This window comes from Narcine bancroftii, chromosome 13 (assembly GCF_036971445.1).
Source record: "Narcine bancroftii isolate sNarBan1 chromosome 13, sNarBan1.hap1, whole genome shotgun sequence".
Lineage (NCBI taxonomy): Eukaryota > Metazoa > Chordata > Chondrichthyes > Torpediniformes > Narcinidae > Narcine > Narcine bancroftii.
Genome location: NC_091481.1, coordinates 92,053,380 through 92,073,099, shown reverse-complemented (window position 1 = coordinate 92,073,099; position 19,720 = coordinate 92,053,380).

Genomic DNA, 19,720 nt, shown 5'->3' with positions numbered 1-19,720 from the left:
GAGCCGGGGAATCTGACGCGGGGACTCAGAGTCAGGGAATCATAGGCAGGGAATCTGAGGCAGGGAATCTCAGGCAGGGAATCAGAGCCGGGGAATCTGAGGCGGGGAATCAGAGGCGGGGAATCAGAGGCTGGGAAACAGAGGCAAGGAATCAGAGGCGGGGAATCAGTGGCAGGTAATCAGAGGCGGGGAATAAGAGGCGGTGAATCAGAGGCGCGGATTCAGAGGCGGGGATTCAGAGGCGTGGATTCAGAGGCTGGGAATCAGAGGTGGGGAATCAGAGGAATGGAATCAGAGGTGGGTTATCAGAGGGGGCAATTGAGATGTGGGAAACTAGATGCAGAGGAAGAGGCACGGAAATAGAGGCAGGCAAAGAGAGGCAGGGTGTCAGAGGCAGGGAATCAGATGCGGGGAATCAGAGACACGGTCAGAGAGGCGTGGAATCAGCCATGCGGAATCAGAGGCAGGGAATCAGAGGCAGGGAATCAGAGGCAGGGAATCAGAGGCAGGGAATCAGAGGCAGGGATTCAGAGGGAGGGAATCAGAGGCAGGGAATCAGAGGAAGGCAATCAGAGGCAGGGAATCTGAGGCAGTGAATCAGAGGTGGGGAATCAGAGGCGGGGAATCAGAGGCGGGTAATAGGAGGCGGGGAAACAGAGGCGGGGAATCAGAGGCAGGGAATCTGAGGCAAGGAATCTGAGGCAGGGATTCTGAGGCAGGGAATCAGAGGCGGGGAAGCAGAGGCGGGGAAATCAGAGGCGGGGAATCAATGGCATGGAATCAGAGGCGGGTTATCAGAGGGGGCAAATGAGATGTGGGAAACTAGATGCAGAGAAAGAGGCACGGAAATAGAGGCAAGCAAAGAGAGGCAGGGTATGTGAGGCAGGGAATCTGAGGCGGGGAATCAGAGACACGGAAGGAGAGGCGGGGAATCAGAGGCGCGGAATCAGAGGCAGGCAATCAGAGGAAGGGATTTAGAGGCGGGGAATCAGAGGCAGGGAATCTGAGGCAGGGAATCTGAGGCAGGCAATCTGAGGCGGGGAAACAGAGGCGGGGAATCAGAGGCAGGGAATCATAGGCAGGGAATCAGAGGCAGGGAATCAGATGAAGGGAATCAGATGAAGGGAATCTGAGGCAGGGAATCTGAGACAGGGAATCTGAGGCAGGGAATCTGAGGCGGGGAATCTGAGGTGGGGAATGTGAGGCGGGGAATCTGAGGTGGGGAATCTGAGGCGGGGAATCTGAGGCGGGGAATCTGAGGCGGTGAATCTGAGGCAGGGAATCTGAGGCAGGGAATCTGAGGCATGGAATCTCAGGCTGGGAATCAGAGCCGGGGAATCTGAGGCGGGGTATCAGACGCGGGGAATCAGAGGCGGGGATTCAGAGGCAGGGAATCAGAGGCGGGGAATCAGAGGCGGGGTATCAGAGGCGGGGAATAAGAGGCGGGGAATCAGAGGCGGGGAATCAGAGGCAGGGAATCTGAGGCAAGGAATCTGAGGCAGGGATTCTGAGGCAGGGAATCAGAGGCGGGGAATCAGAGGCGGGGAATCAGAGGCGGGGAATCAGAGGCATGGAATCAGAGGCGGGTTATCAGAGGGGGCAAATGAGATGTGGGAAACTAGATGCAGAGAAAGAGGCACGGAAATAGAGGCAGGCAAAGAGAGGCAGGGTATGTGAGGCAGGGAATCTGAGGCGGGGAATCAGAGACACAGAAAGAGAGGCGGGGAATCAGAGGCGTGGAATCAGAGGCAGTGAATCAGAGGCAGGGATTTAGAGGCAGGGAATCAGAGGCAGGGTATCAGAGGCAGGCAATCAGAGGCAGGGAATCTGAGGCGGGGAATCTGAGGTGGGGAATCTGAGGCGGGGAATCTGAGGCGGGGAATCTGAGGCGGGGAATCTGAGGCGGGGAATCTGAGGCGGGGAATCTGAGGCGGGGAATCTGAGGCAGGGAATCTGAGGCGGGGATTCTGAGGCAGGGAATCTCAGGCAGGGAATCAGAGCCGGGGAATCTGACGCGGGGACTCAGAGGCAGGGAATCATAGGCAGGGAATCTGAGGCAGGGAATCTCAGGCAGGGAATCAGAGCCGGGGAATCTGAGGCGGGGAATCAGAGGCGGGGAATCAGAGGCTGGGAAACAGAGGCAAGGAATCAGAGGCGGGGAATCAGAGGCAGGGTATCAGAGGCAGAGAATCAGAGGCAAGGAATAAGAGATACGGAAAGAGAGGCGTGGAATCAGAGGCGCGGAATCAGAGGCAGGGAATCAGAGGCAGGGAATCAGAGGCAGGGAATCAGAGGCAGGGAATCAGAGGCAGGGAATCAGAGGCAGGCAATCAGAGGCAGGCAATCAGAGGCAGGGAATCTGAGGCGGGGAATCTGAGGCGGGAAATCTGAGGCGGGGAATGTGAGGCGGGGAATCTGAGGCGGGGAATCTGAGGCGGGGAATCTGAGGCGGGGAATCTGAGGCGGGGCATCTGAGGCGGGGAATCTGAGGCGGGGAATCTGATGCGGGGAATCTGAGGCGTGGAATCTGAGGTGGGGAATCTGAGGCGGGGAATCTGAGGCGGGGAATCTCAGGTGGGGAATCTGAGGCAGGGAATCTGAGGCGGGGAATCAGAGGCGGGGAATAAGAGGCCTGGAATCAGAGGCGGGGAATCAGAGGCGTGGAATCAGAGGCGGGGAATCAGAGGCAGGGAATCTGAGGCAGGGAATCTGAGGCAGGGAATCTGAGGCAGGGAATCAGAGGCAGGGAATCTGAGGCAGGGAATCTGAGGCAGGGAATCTGAGGCGGGGAATCAGAGGCGGGGAATCAGAGGCAGGGAATAAGAGGCAGGGAATCAGAGGCAGGGAATCAGATGAAGGGAATCAGATGAAGGGAAGCTGAGTCAGGGAATCTGAGGCAGGGAATCTGAGGCAGGGAATCTGAGGCGGGGAATCTGACGCGGAGAATCTGAGGCGGGGAATCTGAGGCGGGGAATCTGAGGCGGGGAATCTGAGGCGGGGAATCTGAGGTGGGGAATCTGAGGCGGGGAATCTGAGGCAGGAAATCTGAGGCGGGGAATCTGAGCCATGGAATCTCAGGCAGGGAATCAGAGCCGGGGAATCAGAGGCAGGGAATCAGAGGCGTGGAATCAGAGGCGGGGAATCAGCGGGAGGAAAAGAGATGTGGGGAAAGAGAGGCAGAGAAAGAGGTGCGGAAATAGAGGCAGGGAAAGAGAGGCGGGGAATGAAATGTGGGGAATCAGAGGTGGGGAAACAGGTGGGTAAACAGAGGCAGGTAAACATAGGTGGATAAATAGAGGCGGGGAAAGTGATGGCTGAAACATAGTGGTTGGAACTTGTGTGTTGAAAATGAGGTACACAAAACAGATCAAACAGTGTTGTTGAAATTGAGGGAGGGAAAGACAGGCACGGAAAGAGTGGAGGGGAAAGAGTGGAGGCGACAGAGAGGCGTCGAGACAGAGGTGGGGAATCAGAGGCGGGGAATGAGAGGCAGTGAAACAGGTGTGTAAACAGAGGCGGGTAAACATAGGCGGAAAAATAGAGGCGGGGAAAGTGATGGGTGAAACATAGTGGTTGGAACTTGTGTGTTGAAAATGAGGTACACGGAACAGATCAAACAGAGTTGTTCAAATTGAGGGAGGGAAAGAGAGGCGCGGAAAGAGTGTAGGGGAAAAAGCGGAGGCGAAAGAGAGACATACAGACAGATGTGGGGAATCAGAGGCGGGGAATCAGAGGCGGGGAATCAGAGGCGGGCAATCAGTGGCAGGCAATCAGAGGTGGGGAATCAGTGGCGGGGAATAAGAGGCCTGGAATCAGAGGCGGGGAATCAGAGGCGTGGAATCAGAGGCGGGGAATCAGAGGCGGGGAATCAGAGGCGGGGAAACAGAGGCGGGGATTCAGAGGCGGGGAATCAGTGGCTGGGAAACAGAGGCAGGGAATCAGAGGCGGGGAATCAGAGGCGGGTAATCAGAGGCGGGGAATAAGAGGCGGGGAATCAGAGGCGGGGAATCAGATGCAGGGAATCTGAGGCAGGGAATCTGAGGCAGCGAATCTGAGGCAGGGAATCAGAGGCGGGGAATCTGAGGCGGGGAATCTGAGGCAGGGAATCTGAGGCGGGGAATCTGAGGTGGGGAATGTGAGGCGGGGAATCTGAGGTGGGGAATCTGAGGCGGGGAATCTGAGGTGGGGAATCTGAGGCGGTGAATCTGAGGCAGGGAATCTGAGGCAGGGAATCTGAGGCATGGAATCTCAGGCTGGGAATCAGAGCCGGGGAATCTGAGGCGGGGAATCAGACGCGGGGAATCAGAGGCGGGGATTCAGAGGCAGGGAATCAGAGGCGGGGAATCAGAGGCGGGGTATCAGAGGCGGGGAATAAGAGGCGGGGAATCAGAGGCGGGGAATCAGAGACACAGAAAGAGAGGCGGGGAATCAGAGGCGTGGAATCAGAGGCAGTGAATCAGAGGCAGGGATTTAGAGGCAGGGAATCAGAGGCAGGGTATCAGAGGCAGGCAATCAGAGGCAGGGAATCTGAGGCGGGGAATCTGAGGTGGGGAATCTGAGGCGGGGAATCTGAGGCGGGGAATCTGAGGCGGGGAATCTGAGGCGGGGAATCTGAGGCGGGGAATCTGAGGCGGGGAATCTGAGGCGGGGAATCTGAGGCAGGGAATCTGAGGCGGGGATTCTGAGGCAGGGAATCTCAGGCAGGGAATCAGAGCCGGGGAATCTGACGCGGGGACTCAGAGGCAGGGAATCATAGGCAGGGAATCTGAGGCAGGGAATCTCAGGCAGGGAATCAGAGCCGGGGAATCTGAGGCGGGGAATCAGAGGCGGGGAATCAGAGGCTGGGAAACAGAGGCAAGGAATCAGAGGCGGGGAATCAGAGGCAGGGTATCAGAGGCAGAGAATCAGAGGCAAGGAATCAGAGATACGGAAAGAGAGGCGTGGAATCAGAGGCGCGGAATCAGAGGCAGGGAATCAGAGGCAGGGAATCAGAGGCAGGGAATCAGAGGCAGGGAATCAGAGGCAGGGAATCAGAGGCAGGCAATCAGAGGCAGGCAATCAGAGGCAGGGAATCTGAGGCGGGGAATCTGAGGCGGGAAATCTGAGGCGGGGAATGTGAGGCGGGGAATCTGAGGCGGGGAATCTGAGGCGGGGAATCTGAGGCGGGGAATCTGAGGCGGGGCATCTGAGGCGGGGAATCTGAGGCGGGGAATCTGATGCGGGGAATCTGAGGCGTGGAATCTGAGGTGGGGAATCTGAGGCGGGGAATCTGAGGCGGGGAATCTCAGGTGGGGAATCTGAGGCAGGGAATCTGAGGCGGGGAATCAGAGGTGGGGAATAAGAGGCCTGGAATCAGAGGCGGGGAATCAGAGGCGTGGAATCAGAGGCGGGGAATCAGAGGCAGGGAATCTGAGGCAGGGAATCTGAGGCAGGGAATCTGAGGCAGGGAATCAGAGGCAGGGAATCTGAGGCAGGGAATCTGAGGCAGGGAATCTGAGGCGGGGAATCAGAGGCGGGGAATCAGAGGCAGGGAATAAGAGGCAGGGAATCAGAGGCAGGGAATCAGATGAAGGGAATCAGATGAAGGGAAGCTGAGTCAGGGAATCTGAGGCAGGGAATCTGAGGCAGGGAATCTGAGGCGGGGAATCTGACGCGGAGAATCTGAGGCGGGGAATCTGAGGCGGGGAATCTGAGGCGGGGAATCTGAGGCGGGGAATCTGAGGTGGGGAATCTGAGGCGGGGAATCTGAGGCAGGAAATCTGAGGCGGGGAATCTGAGCCATGGAATCTCAGGCAGGGAATCAGAGCCGGGGAATCAGAGGCAGGGAATCAGAGGCGTGGAATCAGAGGCGGGGAATCAGCGGGAGGAAAAGAGATGTGGGGAAAGAGAGGCAGAGAAAGAGGTGCGGAAATAGAGGCAGGGAAAGAGAGGCGGGGAATGAAATGTGGGGAATCAGAGGTGGGGAAACAGGTGGGTAAACAGAGGCAGGTAAACATAGGTGGATAAATAGAGGCGGGGAAAGTGATGGCTGAAACATAGTGGTTGGAACTTGTGTGTTGAAAATGAGGTACTCAAAACAGATCAAACAGTGTTGTTGAAATTGAGGGAGGGAAAGACAGGCACGGAAAGAGTGGAGGGGAAAGAGTGGAGGCGACAGAGAGGCGTCGAGACAGAGGTGGGGAATCAGAGGCGGGGAATCAGAGGCAGTGAAACAGGTGTGTAAACAGAGGCGGGTAAACATAGGCGGAAAAATAGAGGCGGGGAAAGTGATGGGTGAAACATAGTGGTTGGAACTTGTGTGTTGAAAATGAGGTACACGGAACAGATCAAACAGAGTTGTTCAAATTGAGGGAGGGAAAGAGAGGCGCGGAAAGAGTGTAGGGGAAAAAGCGGAGGCGAAAGAGAGACATACAGACAGATGTGGGGAATCAGAGGCGGGGAATCAGAGGCGGGGAATCAGAGGCGGGCAATCAGTGGCAGGCAATCAGAGGTGGGGAATCAGTGGCGGGGAATAAGAGGCCTGGAATCAGAGGCGGGGAATCAGAGGCGTGGAATCAGAGGCGGGGAATCAGAGGCGGGGAATCAGAGGCGGGGAAACAGAGGCGGGGATTCAGAGGCGGGGAATCAGAGGCTGGGAAACAGAGGCAGGGAATCAGAGGCGGGGAATCAGAGGCGGGTAATCAGAGGCGGGGAATAAGAGGCGGGGAATCAGAGGCGGGGAATCAGATGCAGGGAATCTGAGGCAGGGAATCTGAGGCAGCGAATCTGAGGCAGGGAATCAGAGGCGGGGAATCTGAGGCGGGGAATCTGAGGCGGGGAATTGAGGCGGGGAATCTGAGGCGGGGAATCTGAGGCGGGGAATCTGAGGCGGGGATTCTGAGGCAGGGAATCTGAGGCGGGGATTCTGAGGCAGGGAATCTCAGGCAGGGAATCAGAGCTGGGGAATCTGACGCGGGGACTCAGAGGCAGGGAATCATAGGCAGGGAATCTGAGGCAGGGAATCTCAGGCAGGGAATCAGAGCTGGGGATTCTGAGGCGGGGAATCAGAGGCGGGGTATCAGAGGCTGGGAAACAGAGGCAAGGAATCAGAGGCGGGGAATCAGAGGCGGGTAAACAGAGGCGGGGAATAAGAGGCGGTGAATCAGAGGCGGGGAATCAGATGCAGGGAATCTGAGGCAGGGAATCTGAGGCAGGGAATCTGAGGCAGGGAATCAGAGGCGGGGTATCAGAGGCGGGGAATCCGAGGCAGGGAATCAGAGGTGGGGAATCAGAGGCATGGAATCAGAGGCGGGTTATCAGAGGGGGCAAAAGAGATGTGGGAAACTAGATGCAGAGAAAGAGGCACCAAAATAGAGGCAGACAAAGAGAGGCAGGGTATCAGAGGCAGAGAATCAGAGGCAAGGAATCAGAGATACGGAAAGAGAGGCGTGGAATCAGAGGCGCGGAATCAGAGGCAGGGAATCAGAGGCAGGGAATCAGAGGCAGGGAATCAGAGGCAGGGTATCAGAGGCAGGGAATCAGAGGCAGGCAATCAGAGGCAGGGAATCTGAGGCGGGGAATCTGAGGCGGGAAATCTGAGGCGGGGAATGTGAGGCGGGGAATCTGAGGCGGGGAATCTGAGGCGGGGAATCTGAGGCGGGGAATCTGATGCGGGGAATCTGAGGCGTGGAATCTGAGGCGGGGAATCTGAGGCGGGGAATCTGAGGCGGGGAATCTCAGGCGGGGAATCTGAGGCAGGGAATCTGAGGCGGGGAATCTGAGGCGGGGAATCAGAGGCTGGGAATCAGAGGCGGGGAAACAGAGGCAGGTAATCAGAGGCGGGGAATCAGAGGCTGGCATTCACAGGCGGGGAATAAGAGGCGGGGAATCAAAGGCGGGGAATCAGAAGCAGTGAATCTGAGGCAGGGAATCTGAGGCAGGAATCAGAGGCGGGGAATCAGAGGCAGGGAATCAGAGGCAGGGAATCAGAGGCAGGGAATCTGAGGCGGGGAATCTGAGGCGGGGAATGTGAGGCGGGGAATCTGAGGCGGGGAATCTGAGGCGGGGAATCTGAGGCGGGGAATCTGAGGCGGGGAATCTGAGGCGGGGAATCTGAGGCGGGGAATCTGATGCGGGGAATCTGAGGCGTGGAATCTGAGGCGGGGAATCTGAGGCGGGGAATCTGAGGCGGGGAATCTGAGGCGGGGAATCTCAGGCGGGGAATCTGAGGCAGGGAATCTGAGGCGGGGAATCTGAGGCGGGGAATCAGAGGCTGTGAATCAGAGGCGGGGAAACAGAGGCAGGTAATCAGAGGCAGTGAATCAGAGGCTGGGATTCAGAGGCGGGGAATAAGAGGCGGGGAATCAAAGGCGGGGAATCAGAAGCAGTGAATCTGAGGCAGGGAATCTGAGGCAGGGAATCTGAGGCAGGAATCAGAGGCGGGGAATCAGAGGCAGGGAATCAGAGGCGGGGAATCAGAGGCAGGGAATCTGAGGCAGGGAATCTGATGCAGGGAATCAGAGCCGGGGAATCTGAGGCAGGGAATCAGACACGGGGAATCAGAGGCGGGGAATCAGAGGCGGGGAATCAGAGGCGGGGAATAAGAGGCGGGGAATCAGAGGCGGGGAATCAGAGGCAGGGAATCTGAGGCAGGGAATCTGAGGCAGGGAATCTGAGGCAGGGAATCAGAGGCGGGGAATCAGAGGCAGGGAATCAGAGGCGGGGAATCAGAGGCGGGGAATCAGCAGGAGGAAAAGCGTTGTGGGGAAAGAGAGGCAGAGAAAGAGGCGCGGAAATAGAGGCAGGGAAAGAAAGGCGGGGAATGAAAGGTGGGGAATCAGAGGTGGGGAAACAGGAGGGTAAACAGAGGCAGGTAAACAGGTGGATAAATAGAGGCGGGGAAAGAGGCGGGCAAAACATAGTGGTTGGAACTTGTGTGTTTAAAATCAGGTACACAAAACAGATCAAATAGTTTTGTTGAAATTGAGGGAGGGAAAGACAGGCAAGGAAAGAGTGGAGTGGAAAGAGTGGAGGCGAAAGAGAGGCGTCGAGACAGAGGTGGGGAATCAGAGGCGGGGAATCAGAGGCGGTGAAACAGGTGTGTAAACAGAGGCGGGTAAACATAGGCGGAAAAATAGAGGCGGGGAAAGTGATGGGTGATACATAGTGGTTGGAACTTGTGTGTTGAAAATGAGGTACACAGAACAGATCAAACAGAGTTGTTGAAATTGAGGGAGGGAAAGAGAGGCGCGGAAAGAGTGTAGGGGAAAAAGCGGAGGCGAAAGAGAGGCATACAGACAGAGGTGGGGAATCAGAGGCGGGGAATCAGAGGCGGGGAATCAGAGGCGGGCAATCAGTGGCAGGCAATCAGAGGTGGGGAATCAGAGGTGGGGAATAAGAGGCCTGGAATCAGAGGCAGGGGAATCAGAGGCGTGGAACCAGAGGAGGGGAATCAGAGGCGGGGAATCTGAGGCGGGGAAACAGAGGCGGGGAATCAGAGGCGAGGATTCAGAGGGGGGGATTCAGAGGCTGGGAATCAGAGGCTGGGAATCGGAGGCAGGGAATCTGAGGCAGGGAATCTGAGGCGCTAAATCTGAGTCGGGGAATCTGAGGCACGGAATCTGAGGCAGTGAATCAGAGGCATTGAATCAGAGGCGGGTTATCAGAGGGGGGAAATGAGATGTGGGAAACTAGATGCAGAGAAATAGGCACGGAAATAGAGGCAGGAAAAGTGATGGGTGAAACATAGTGGTTGGAACTTGTGTGTTGAAAATGAGGTACACATAACAGATCAAACAGAGTTGTGGAAATTGAGGGAGGGAAAGAGAGGCGCGGAAAGAGTGTAGGGGAAAAAGCTGAGGCGCAAGAGAGGCATACAGACAGAGGTGGGGAATCAGAGGCGGGGAATCAGAGGCGGGGAATCAGAGGCGGGCAATAAGTGGCAGGCAATCAGAGGTGGGGAATCAGAGGCGGGGAATAAGAGGCCTGGAATCAGAGGCGGGGAATCAGAGGCGTGGAATCAGAGGCGGGGAATCAGAGGCAGGGAATCTGAGGCAGGGAATCTGAGGCAGGGAATCTGAGGCAGGGAATCTGAGGCAGGGAATCAGAGGCAGGGAATCTGAGGCAGGGAATCTGAGGCAGGGAATCTGAGGCGGGGAATCAGAGGCGGGGAATCAGAGGCAGGGAATAAGAGGCAGGGAATCAGAGGCAGGGAATCAGATGAAGGGAATCAGATGAAGGGAAGCTGAGGCAGGGAATCTGAGGCAGGGAATCTGAGGCAGGGAATCTGAGGCGGGGAATCTGACGCGGAGAATCTGAGGCGGGGAATCTGAGGCGGGGAATCTGAGGCGGGCAAAACATAGTGGTTGGAACTTGTGTGTTTAAAATGAGGTACACAAAACAGATCAAACAGTGTTGTTGAAATTGAGGGAGGGAAAGACAGGCACGGAAAGAGTGTAGTGGAAAGAGTGGAGGCGAAAGAGAGGCGTCGAGACAGAGGTGGGGAATCAGAGGCGGGGAATCAGAGGCGGTGAAACATGTGTGTAAACAGAGGCGGGTAAACATAGGCAGAAAAATAGAGGCGGGGAAAGTGATGGGTGAAACATAGTGGTTGGAACTTGTGTGTTGAAAATGAGGTACACAGAACAGATCAAACAGAGTTGTGGAAATTGAGGGAGGGAAAGAGAGGCGCGGAAAGAGTGTAGGGGAAAAAGCTGAGGCGCAAGAGAGGCATACAGACAGAGGTGGGGAATCAGAGGCGGGGAATCAGAGGCGGGGAATCAGAGGCGGGCAATCAGTGGCAGGCAATCAGAGGTGGGGAATCAGAGGCCGGGAATAAGAGGCCTGGAATCAGAGGCGGGGAATCAGAGGCGTGGAATCAGAGGCGGGGAATCAGAGGCAGGGAATCTGAGGCAGGGAATCTGAGGCAGGGAATCTGAGGCAGGGAATCAGAGGCAGGGAATCTGAGGCAGGGAATCTGAGGCAGGGAATCTGAGGCAGGGAATCTGAGGCGGGGAATCTGACGCGGAGAATCTGAGGCGGGGAATCTGAGGCGGGGAATCTGAGGCGGGGAATCTGAGGCGGGGAATCTGAGGCAGGAAATCTGAGGCGGGAAATCTGAGGCATGGAATCTCAGGCAGGGAATCAGAGCCGGGGAATCAGAGGCAGGGAATCAGAGGCGTGGAATCAGAGGCGGGGAATCAGCGGGAGGAAAAGAGATGTGGGGAAAGAGAGGCAGAGAAAGAGGTGCGGAAATAGAGGCAGGGAAAGAGAGGCGGGGAATGAAATGTGGGGAATCAGAGGCGGGGAAACAGGTGGGTAAACAGAGGCAGGTAAACATAGGTGGATAAATAGAGGCGGGGAAAGTGATGGCTGAAACATAGTGGTTGGAACTTGTGTGTTGAAAATGAGGTACACAAAACAGATCAAACAGTGTTGTTGAAATTGAGGGAGGGAAAGACAGGCACGGAAAGAGTGGAGGGGAAAGAGTGGAGGCGACAGAGAGGCGTCGAGACAGAGGTGGGGAATCAGAGGCGGGGAATCAGAGGCAGTGAAACAGGTGGGTAAACAGAGGCGGGTAAACATAGGCGGAAAAATAGAGGCGGGGAAAGTGATGGGTGAAACATAGTGGTTGGAACTTGTGTGTTGAAAATGAGGTAGACAGAACAGATCAAACAGAGTTGTTCAAATTGAGGGAGGGAAAGAGAGGAGCGGAAAGAGTGTAGGGGAAAAAGCGGAGGCGAAAGAGAGACATACAGACAGATGTGGGGAATCAGAGGCGGGGAATCAGAGGCGGGAATCAGAGGCGGGCAATCAGTGGCAGGCAATCAGAGGTGGGGAATCAGTGGCGGGGAATAAGAGGCCTGGAATCAGAGGCGGGGAATCAGAGGCAGGGAATCTGAGGCGGGGATTCTGAGGCAGGGAATCTCAGGCAGGGAATCAGAGCCGGGGAATCTGACGCGGGGACTCAGAGGCAGGGAATCATAGGCAGTCTGAGGCAGGGAATCTCAGGCAGGGAATCAGAGCCGGCGAATCTGAGGCGGGGAATCAGAGGCGGGGAATCAGAGGCTGGGAAACAGAGGCAGGGAATCAGAGGCGGGGAATCAGAGGCGGGTAATCAGAGGCGGGGAATAAGAGGCGGGGAATCAGAGGCGGGGAATCAGATGCAGGGAATCTGAGGCAGGGAATCTGAGGCAGGGAATCTGAGGCAGGGAATCAGAGGCGGGGTATCAGTGGCGGGGAATCAGAGGCAGGGAATCAGAGGTGGGGAATCAGAGGCATGGAATCAGAGGCGGGTTATCAGAGGGGGCAAATGAGATGTGGGAAACTAGATGCAGAGAAAGAGGCACCAAAATAGAGGCAGGCAAAGAGAGGCAGGGTATCAGAGGCAGAGAATCAGAGGCGGGGAATCAGAGATACTGAAAGAGAGGCGTGGAATCAGAGGCGCGGAATCAGAGGCAGGGAATCAGAGGCAGGGAATCAGAGGCAGGGAATCTGAGGCGGGGAATCTGAGGCGGGGAATGTGAGGCGGGGAATCTGAGGCGGGGAATCTGAGGCGGGGTATCTGAGGCGGGGAATCTGAGGCGTGGAATCTGAGGCGTGGAATCTGAGGTGGGGAATCTGAGGCGGGGAATCTGAGGCGTGGAATCTGAGGCGTGGAATCTGAGGTGGGGAATCTGAGGCGGGGAATCTGAGGCGGGGAATCTGATGTGGGGAATCTGAGGCGTGGAATCTGAGGCGTGGAATCTGAGGTGGGGAATCTGAGGCGGGGAATCTGAGGCGGGGAATCTCAGGCGGGGAATCTGAGGCGTGGAATCTGAGGCGGGGAATCTGAGGCGGGGAATCAGAGGCTGGGAATCAGAGGCGGGGAAACAGAGGCAGGTAATCAGAGGCGGGGAATCAGAGGCTGGGATTCAGAGGCGGGGAATAAGAGGCGGGGAATCAAAGGCGGGGAATCAGAAGCAGTGAATCTGAGGCAGGGAATCTGAGGCAGGGAATCTGAGGCAGGAATCAGAGGCGGGGAATCAGAGTCAGGGAATCAGAGGCGGGGAATCAGAGGCAGGGAATCTGAGGCAGGGAATCTGATGCAGGGAATCAGAGTCGGGGAATCTGAGGCAGGGAATCAGACACGGGGAATCAGAGGCGGGGAATCAGAGGCGGGGAATAAGAGGCGGGGAATCAGAGGCGGGGAATCAGAGGCAGGGAATCTGAGGCAGGGAATCTGAGGCAGGGAATCTGAGGCAGGGAATCAGAGGCAGGGAATCAGAGGCAGGGAATCAGAGGCGGGGAATCAGAGGCGGGGAATCAGCGGGAGGAAAAGCGTTGTGGGGAAAGAGAGGCAGAGAAAGAGGCGCGGAAATAGAGGCAGGGAAAGAGAGGCGGGGAATGAAAGGTGGGGAATCAGAGGTGCGGAAACAGGCGGGTAAACAGAGGCAGGTAAACATAGGTGGATAAATAGAGGCGGGGAAAGAGGCGGGCAAAACATAGTGGTTGGAACTTGTGTGTTTAAAATCAGGTACACAAAACAGATCAAACAGTGTTGTTGAAATTGAGGGAGGGAAAGACAGTCAAGGAAAGAGTGGAGTGGAAAGAGTGGAGGCGAAAGAGAGGCGTCGAGACAGAGGTGGGGAATCAGAGGTGGGGAATCAGAGGCGGTGAAACAGGTGTGTAAACAGAGGCGGGTAAACATAGGCGGAAATATAGAGGCGGGGAAAGTGATGGGTGAAACATAGTGGTTGGAACTTGTGTGTTGAAAATGAGGAACACAGAACAGATCAAAGAGAGTTGTTGAAATTGAGGGAGGGAAAGAGAGGCGCGGAAAGAGTGTAGGGGAAAAAGCGGAGGCGAAAGAGAGGCATACAGCCAGAGGTGGGGAATCAGAGGCGGGGAATCAGAGGCGGGGAATCGGAGGCGGGCAATCAGTGGCAGGCAATCAGAGGTGGGGAATCAGAGGTGGGGAATAAGAGGCTTGGAATCAGAGGCGGGGAATCAGAGGCGTGGAATCAGAGGAGGGGAATCAGAGGCGGGGAATCAGAGGCGGGGAAACAGAGGCGGGGAATCAGAGGCAGGGATTCAGAGGCGGGGATTCAGAGGCTGGGAATCAGAGGCGGGGAATCAGAGGCGGGGAATCTGAGGCGGTAAATCTGAGTTGGGGAATCTGAGGCACGGAATCTGAGGCAGTGAATCAGAGGCATGGAATCAGAGGCGGGTTATCAGAGGGGGCAAATGAGATGTGGGAAACTAGATGCAGAGAAAGAGGCACGGAAATAGAGGCAGGCAAAGTGAGGCAGGGTATCAGAGGCAGGGAATCAGAGGCGGGGAATCTGAGGCGGGGAATCTGAGGCGGGGAATCTGAGGCAGGGAATCTGAGGCGGGGATTCTGAGGCATGGAATCTCAGGCAGGGAATCAGAGCCGGGGAATCTGAGGCGGGGAATCAAACGCGGGGAATCAGACGCGGGGAAACAGAGGCAGGGAATCAGAGGCGGGGAATCAGAGGCGGGGAATCAGAGGCAGGGAATAAGAGGCGGGGAATCAGAGGCAGGGAATCTGAGGCAAGGAATCTGAGGCAGGGATTCTGAGGCAGGGAATCAGAGGCGGGGAAGCAGAGGCGGGGAAATCAGAGGCGGGGAATCAGTGGCATGGAATCAGAGGCGGGTTATCAGAGGGGGCAAATGAGATGTGGGAAACTAGATGCAGAGAAAGAGGCACGGAAATAGAGGCAGGCAAAGAGAGGCAGGCAAAGAGAGGCAGGGTATGTGAGGCAGGGAATCTTAGGCGGGGAATCAGAGACACGGAAGGAGAGGCGGGGAATCAGAGGCGCGGAATCAGAGGCAGGCAATCAGAGGAAGGGATTTAGAGGCGGGGAATCAGAGGCAGGGAATCTGAGGCAGGGAATCTGAGGCAGGGAATCTGAGGCAGGCAATCTGAGGCTGGGAAACAGAGGCGGGGAATCAGAGGCAGGGAATCAGAGGCAGGGAATCAGAGGCAGGGAATCAGATGAAGGGAATCAGATGAAGGGAATCTGAGGCAGGGAATCTGAGACAGGGAATCTGAGGCAGGGAATCTGAGGCGGGGAATCTGAGGTGGGGAATGTGAGGCGGGGAATCTGAGGTGGGGAATCTGAGGCGGGGAATCTGAGGCGGGGAATCTGAGGCGGTGAATCTGAGGCAGGGAATCTGAGGCAGGGAATCTGAGGCATGGAATCTCAGGCTGGGAATCAGAGCCGGGGAATCTGAGGCGGGGAATCAGACGCGGGGAATCAGAGGCGGGGATTCAGAGGCAGGGAATCAGAGGCGGGGAATCAGAGGCGGGGTATCAGAGGCGGGGAATAAGAGGCGGGGAATCAGAGGCGGGGAATCAGAGGCAGGGAATGTGAGGCAAGGAATCTGAGGCAGGGACTCTGAGGCAGTGAATAAGAGGCGGGGAATCAGAGGCGGGGAATCAGAGGCGGGGAATCAGAGGCATGGAATCAGAGGCGGGTTATCAGAGGGGGCAAATGTGATGTGGGAAACTAGATGCAGAGAAAGAGGCACGGAAATAGTGGCAGGCAAAGAGAGGCAGGGTATGTGAGGCAGGGAATCTGAGGCGGGGAATCAGAGACACGGAAAGAGAGGCGGGGAATCAGAGGCATGGAATCAGAGGCAGTGAATCAGAGGCAGGGATTTAGAGGCAGGGAATCAGAGGCAGGGAATCAGAGGCAGGCAATCAGAGGCAGGGAATCTGAGGCGGGGAATCTGAGGTGGGGAATCTGAGGCGGGGAATCTGAGGCGGGGAATCTGAGGCGGGGAATCTGAGGCGGGGAATCTGAGGCGGGGAATCTGAGGCGGGGAATCTGAGGCAGGGAATCTGAGGCGGGGATTCTGAGGCAGGGAATCTCAGGCAGGGAATCAGAGCCGGGGAATCTGACGCGGGGACTCAGAGGCAGGGAATCATAGGCAGGGAATCTGAGGCAGGGAATCTCAGGCAGGGAATCAGAGCCGGGGAATCTGAGGCGGGGAATCAGAGGCGGGGAATCAGAGGCTGGGAAACAGAGGCAAGGAATCAGAGGCGGGGAATCAGTGGCGGGTAATCAGAGGCGGGGAATAAGAGGCGGTGAATCAGAGGCGGGGATTCAGAGGCGGGGATTCAGAGGCGTGGATTCAGAGGCTGGGAATCAGAGGTGGGGAATCAGAGGAATGGAATCAGAGGTGGGTTATCAGAGGGGGCAATTGAGATGTGGGAAACTAGATGCAGAGGAAGAGGCACGGAAATAGAGGCAGGCAAAGAGAGGCAGGGTGTCAGAGGCAGGGAATCAGATGCGGGGAATCAGAGACACGGTCAGAGAGGTGTGGAATCAGCCATGCGGAATCAGAGGCAGGGAATCAGAGGCAGGGAATCAGAGGCAGGGAATCAGAGGCAGGGAATCAGAGGGAGGGAATCAGAGGCAGGGAATCAGAGGAAGGCAATCAGAGGCAGGGAATCTGAGGCAGTGAATCAGAGGTGGGGAATCAGAGGCGGGGAATCAGAGGCGGGTAATAGGAGGCGGGGAATCTGAGGCGGGGAATCTGAGGCGGGGAATCTGAGGCGGGGAATCTGAGGCGGGGAATCTGAGGCAGGGAATCTGAGCCGGGGATTCTGAGGCAGGGAATCTCAGGCAGGGAATCAGAGCCGGGGAATCTGACGCGGGGACTCAGAGGCAGGGATTCATAGGCAGGGAATCTGAGGCAGGGAATCTCAGGCAGGGAATCAGAGCCGGGGAATCTGAGGCGGGGAATCAGAGGCGGGGAATCAGAGGCTGGGAAACAGAGGCAAGGAATCAGAGGCGGGGAATCAGAGGCGGGTAATCAGAGGCGGGGAATAAGAGGCGGTGAATCAGAGGCGGGGAATCAGATGCAGGGAATCTGAGGCAGGGAATCTGAGGCAGGGAATCTGAGGCAGGGAATCAGAGGCGGGGTATCAGAGGCGGGGAATCCGAGGCAGGGAATCAGAGGTGGGGAATCAGAGGCATGGAATCAGAGGCGGGTTAACAGAGGGGGCAAATGAGATGTGGGAAACTAGATGCAGAGAAAGAGGCACCAAAATAGAGGCAGACAAAGAGAGGCAGGGTATCAGAGGCAGAGAATCAGAGGCAAGGAATCAGAGATACGGAAAGAGAGGCGTGGAATCAGAGGCGCGGAATCAGAGGCAGGGAATCAGAGGCAGGGAATCAGAGGCAGGGAATCAGAGGCAGGGAATCAGAGGCAGGGAATCAGAGGCAGGGAATCAGAGGCAGGCAATCAGAGGCAGGCAATCAGAGGCAGGGAATCTGAGGCGGGGAATCTGAGGCGGGAAATCTGAGGCGGAGAATGTGAGGCGGGGAATCTGAGGCGGGGAATCTGAGGCGGGGAATCTGAGGCTGGGAATCTGAGGCGGGGAATCTGAGGCGGGGAATCTGAGGCGGGGAATCTGATGCGGGGAATCTGAGGCGTGGAATCTGAGGCGGGGAATCTGAGGCGGGGAATCTCAGGCGGGGAATCTCAGGCGGGGAATCTGAGGCAGGGAATCTGAGGCAAGGAATCTGAGGCAGGGAATCTGAGGCAGGGAATCAGAGGCGGGGAATCAGAGGTGGGGAATGAGAGGAATGGAATCAGAGGTGGTTTATCAGAGGGGGCAATTGAGATGTGGGAAACTAGATGCAGAGGAAGAGGCACGGAAATAGAGGCAGGCAAAGAGAGGCAGGGTGTCAGAGGCAGGGAATCAGATGCGGGGAATCTGAGACACGGAATCTGAGGCAGTGAATCAGAGGCATGGAATCAGAGGCGGGTTATCAGAGGGGGCAAATGAGATGTGGGAAACTAGATGCAGAGAAAGAGGCACGGAAATAGAGGCAGGCAAAGTGAGGCAGGGTATCAGAGGCAGGGAATCAGAGGCGGGGAATCTGAGGCGGGGAATCTGAGGCGGGGAATCTGAGGCAGGGAATCTGAGGCGGGGATTCTGAGGCATGGAATCTCAGGCAGGGAATCAGAGCCGGGGAATCTGAGGCGGGGAATCAGACGCGGGGAATCAGACGCGGGGAAACAGAGGCAGGGAATCAGAGGCGGGGAATCAGAGGCGGGGAATCAGAGGCGGGGAATAAGAGGCGGGGAATCAGAGGCAGGGAATCTGAGGCAAGGAATCTGAGGCAGGGATTCTGAGGCAGGGAATCAGAGGCGGGGAAGCAGAGGCGGGGAAATTAGAGGCGGGGAATCAGTGGCATGGAATCAGAGGCGGGTTATCAGAGGGGGCAAATGAGATGTGGGAAACTAGATGCAGAGAAAGAGGCACGGAAATAGAGGCAGGCAAAGAGAGGCAGGCAAAGAGAGGCAGGGTATGTGAGGCAGGGAATCTTAGGCGGGGAATCAGAGACACGGAAGGAGAGGCGGGGAATCAGAGGCGCGGAATCAGAGGCAGGCAATCAGAGGAAGGGATTTAGAGGCGGGAAATCAGAGGCAGGGAATCTGAGGCAGGGAATCTGAGGCAGGGAATCTGAGGCAGGCAATCTGAGGCTGGGAAACAGAGGCGGGGAATCAGAGGCAGGGAATCAGAGGCAGGGAATCAGAGGCAGGGAATCAGATGAAGGGAATCAGATGAAGGGAATCTGAGGCAGGGAATCTGAGACAGGGAATCTGAGGCAGGGAATCTGAGGCGGGGAATCTGAGGTGGGGAATGTGAGGCGGGGAATCTGAGGTGGGGAATCTGAGGCGGGGAATCTGAGGCGGGGAATCTGAGGCGGTGAATCTGAGGCAGGGAATCTGAGGCAGGGAATCTGAGGCATGGAATCTCAGGCTGGGAATCAGAGCCGGGGAATCTGATGCGGGGAATCAGACGCGGGGAATCAGAGGCGGGGATTCAGAGGCAGGGAATCAGAGGCGGGGAATCAGAGGCGGGGTATCAGAGGCGGGGAATAAGAGGCGGGGAATCAGAGGCGGGGAATCAGAGGCAGGGAATGTGAGGCAAGGAATCTGAGGCAGGGATTCTGAGGCAGTGAATCAGAGGCGGGGAATCAGAGGCGGGGAATCAGAGGCGGGGAATCAGAGGCATGGAATCAGAGGCGGGTTATCAGAGGGGGCAAATGTGATGTGGGAAACTAGATGCAGAGAAAGAGGCACGGAAATAGAGGCAGGCAAAGAGAGGCAGGGTATGTGAGGCAGGGAATCTGAGGCGGGGAATCAGAGACACGGAAAGAGAGGCGGGGAATCAGAGGCATGGAATCAGAGGCAGTGAATCAGAGGCAGGGATTTAGAGGCAGGGAATCAGAGGCAGGGAATCAGAGGCAGGCAATCAGAGGCAGGGAATCTGAGGCGGGGAATCTGAGGTGGGGAATCTGAGGCGGGGAATCTGAGGCGGGGAATCTGAGGCGGGGAATCTGAGGCGGGGAATCTGAGGCGGGGAATCTGAGGCGGGGAATCTGAGGCAGGGAATCTGAGGCGGGGATTCTGAGGCAGGGAATCTCAGGCAGGGAATCAGAGCCGGGGAATCTGACGCGGGGACTCAGAGGCAGGGAATCATAGGCAGGGAATCTGAGGCAGGGAATCTCAGGCAGGGAATCAGAGCCGGGGAATCTGAGGCGGGGAATCAGAGGCGGGGAAACAGAGGCTGGGAAACAGAGGCAAGGAATCAGAGGCGGGGAATCAGTGGCGGGTAATCAGAGGCGGGGAATAAGAGGCGGTGAATCAGAGGCGGGGATTCAGAGGCGGGGATTCAGAGGCGTGGATTCAGAGGCTGGGAATCAGAGGTGGGGAATCA